At 37.2% G+C, this 3665-nt stretch overlaps 1 pseudogene; it reads right to left on the bottom strand.

The window, feature by feature from the left end:
• Positions 1 to 243: 243 nt before the first annotated feature.
• On the bottom strand, positions 244 to 930 carry LOC143887446 (diphthamide biosynthesis protein 3 pseudogene; annotated as a pseudogene).
• Between the last annotated feature and the right edge of the window lie 2735 nt (positions 931 to 3665).

The following is a 3665-nucleotide window of genomic DNA, read 5'->3' as shown; positions in this document are numbered from 1 at the left end:
TTAATAAGTAAAAGACAAGCTGAGTTCGTGCAATTATTAAAACATGGTAGTGCCAACAGCCCAGAAAAAAAATAAAATAAGCATATGGAGTTTTATCAATTGTCCAAGTGTATAGTAGGCTTTAGTTGGATCATTCCTCAACATCAAAATTATCAATTAACAACTCAATCTCAATTACCCAAAAGATGAATAATCACAAAAACAACAGAAATATAAGAAAATCCTAGATTTAAGATCAAGACGTTGCCCACAAGCAAATATCCAATATCATTAACACTTAAAAAATCCTGCATAACAATCACACCCCAGAAAAAGGCTGCTGATATTGGCACTACCATGTTCTGATAATTGCACGAACACACCTTGTCTTTTCTTATTTAAACAACTGCCAAAGCTTATTACAGTTCCCACACAGCCCTAGAAGCCAATTAATAAGTAAAAGACAAGCTGAGTTCGTGCAATTATTAAAACATGGTAGTCCCAATATCAATACCCAGAAGAAAAAAAAAAAAAAAAGGAAGAAAATCTGTTAAGATGGGTCGTTAATTGATTACTTAGGCAACAGCGAGGGGCTGTTGACTGGAGGGCTCGAGTTTCTTGTTGGAATTCCGATCGATGAAATCTTCGAGATTGTAGATAACGGTGATATAGAGGGAACAGCTAGGGCACCGAGCGATCTCTTCTCCTAATCTGAGCTCAGCTTTTGTGATCTGAAAGAGATCTCCACAAGGGCAAGGGTACGTGAAAGCCTCCATCTCTTCGTTCCATTCCATGTCTTCGATCTCCACATCGTCGTAAGACATCGATTCTTTCTCTATATGGGAATTTTCTAGGGTTTCAGAGATGCAAGATGGTATTAGGGCAAGAATTAGGGTTTAGGGCTTCTTTTTTTTGTAAGGGTTGCCTATAAAGGACGAATTGAGGTCGGTGTTTTTATTAGTGTGGGAATAAGGGAAAAGGGTGATTCCTGAACGCCCATCTACTTCATTTATTGGGACCCATTAGGCGTGGTTGATCGGGTCCCTTCACATGATTAATAAGTTCAGAAGAATATTAATTGGGAGGATTTGCTAGGGACTGTCATGGATAGTATTTCCCGGCTGTTTCATGAGATAGCGGCCACATAGGCTCACTTTTCAGTAGATTTTGTCTTATTCATTTTTCCAATTAGGGAAGTAGCTTAACAAAAGTGCTGCGCATAGAAGAATCATTATTTGAATTGGTGAAAGTTGTTCCTGTAATTTTGGGGAAATGATATCAGGACAACCATGTTTTAATAATTGCACACCATCTTGTCTTTTATAATGACTTTTTGGGAACTGTAATTACCTTTTGACAGATCTTTAAGTACTAAAAGACAAGATGTGTTAGTGAAAATATCATGGTTGTACTGATATCATTTCCCTAATTTTTTATGATTTTATTATTTTGAAGATTTTGCAAAACAAGTCTTCTACTTTGCTTTATTTGAAAAAGAGTCTTATAGATTCTCACTTGTCAAATAGAGGGATCACGTTTGGGGGGATTTTGCAAATCATGTCATACCTGTTAGCGTTTTTTAGTGTGGCCCACATTGGTGGGACCCACTTCAAGAGAAAATGTTGGTTTTCTTATGTTCACATAAGATCTTTTTACAAAGAGAGTCTTAGGGATAAATCACAGTGTTTTAAATCTCTAAAATACGCAGTGTTAGAGGTATGGAAGGACACAAACTCTTGTGATTCAAAATCTATATATACTAGTTGTAGACCCGTGCGATGCATAGAGCGACGAAAAAATATTATTTATTTTGTAAATGGTTGCGCTAAAACTGTTCTAAACAAAAAAAAAGTATACATTAAAACAATTAAAAAATTATATGAATGGTAATGATACATGATTAAAAAGGTAAAAAATAAATAAGGATATAAATATGGAAATAAGGATAGAAGGAAAATAGGGAAATTTATTGGACACTATATGGGAGAGTATGGGATTATAGAAAATGACTTCAGTAGTCTAATCCTGATGGGTCACTCTGGTTCATGATGGCTGTGACTTTCAGAATGACTCAAAACTGATTCTCAAAATACAAAACAAATAGAGCCTTACAACTCTCAGATGGCTATGAAGCTTAACCTCGAAAATGAAGCAAATAAATGGGCGTAACTGAAAGGAAAAATATGAAAAGAATGTATCTAGGGCGATGATATTTTCACTCCCCCAACACTACGCATGCGGCCCCCTTATTATGTGATTTGACGTCAAAAAGCGTTAAAGTTGCCTACTGTTCATGCCAAATCAGGTTATAAGGTTAAGGGAGGGCATGCGTAATACAGGGGGAGTGAAAATATCATCTCCCTTAAAAAAACAAGGGTGCAGTTAGGTGGGGTTAATAGCATGTGAATTAACGTTAGTGAGATACATCCACTAAATAAGAGAAGGAAGATCGAGAAAGAGATATATAACAGAAGGGGAGAGAGGGAGATGCACGCTAGGCAGGGGCAGAGCCAGCAATTTGCAGGCAGAGAACAGGGGTGTAGTTAGGTGGGGTTAATAGCATGTGAATTAACGTTAGTGAGATACACCCACTAAATAAGAGAAGGAAGATCGGGAAAGAGATATATAACAGAAGGGAAAAAAGCGGGGAGAAAGGGAGATGCACGCTAGGAAGGGGCAGAGCCAGCAATTTGCAGGCAAAGAATGGTTGTTATGGAATCTTGGGGCCAACCATTTTTTGATATGTAGGGGCCCACCACCTCCCGAATCCCTGCATAAGGTGGAGCCTACAATTTACACCTCATATTTTGATGTAGTTGTGTCCATTAATTAGACCTCATGCTATGATGCGTGGGGCCACTATTATATATGTTGTGTGCGTGTAGTCAAATATTTTTCAAAAAGTACCATGGGCCCACTTCATAGGATGATCTGAATCATTCAATTGTTGGGCAACGACATAAACAGGTTGCACCTCAATTTTACATGTGGCCTAAGAAATGAACAATTTTTAGATCATCCTATGAAGTGAGCGTACGGTACATTTAAAATTTTTTTGGAGAGAGACGCAAACTAAACTTCTGGTAAAAATAAATAAATTTGTGAAGTGTCTACGAGGGGAGAGAGAGAGAGAGAGAGAGAGCATTTATCTAGGTAGCTATAATGTAGGTAATGAAATCCATAACCTATCCATTTACCAACAAATTCCTATTTTTTGAGGGTCAAATATATGGACTTTGGCAAAGAAAAAGAAAAAAAAAAACTGTAGCTTATTGAATGAGGGAAATTTTCCTATTTTCATGGGAGGCAAATATATGGACTTTTGCATAGATTCATCGACTTAAGAGAAATTTAAGGGGGCAATTGCGAATGATTTCAGGAGGAGGGATACAAGGAGATTTTATTGGAAAATCGGTAGAGTATTTAGGCAAAAAAAATCAGTGAAAAATCAGCTACTTTTCTATTTTTTTTTCCCTAATCATGAATCCTGTGAGGAAAGGAAACTGGGTATAGAAGGGGTGCCACGTGGTGCATCACGTTGCGTTTTTGTTGGGGAGAGAGAGTGGGATAGAGGGGTAGAAACACCATTGAGAGGGAGAAATTTTAGGATGCTTTGAGATTTTAGTATGGTGTAAAATTCCTTTTTTATAGGTGTAGAATACCAGTAGAATTCCTTTTTTAAAGGT

The sequence above is a fragment of the Tasmannia lanceolata genome, unplaced genomic scaffold, assembly GCF_043159265.1.
Source record: "Tasmannia lanceolata isolate RefF3 unplaced genomic scaffold, GAP_Taslan_0.1 ptg000012l, whole genome shotgun sequence".
NCBI lineage: Eukaryota > Viridiplantae > Streptophyta > Magnoliopsida > Canellales > Winteraceae > Tasmannia > Tasmannia lanceolata.
The sequence above is the reverse complement of the archived record's forward strand: the minus strand, read 5'-3'. Positions and strand labels throughout refer to the sequence as shown.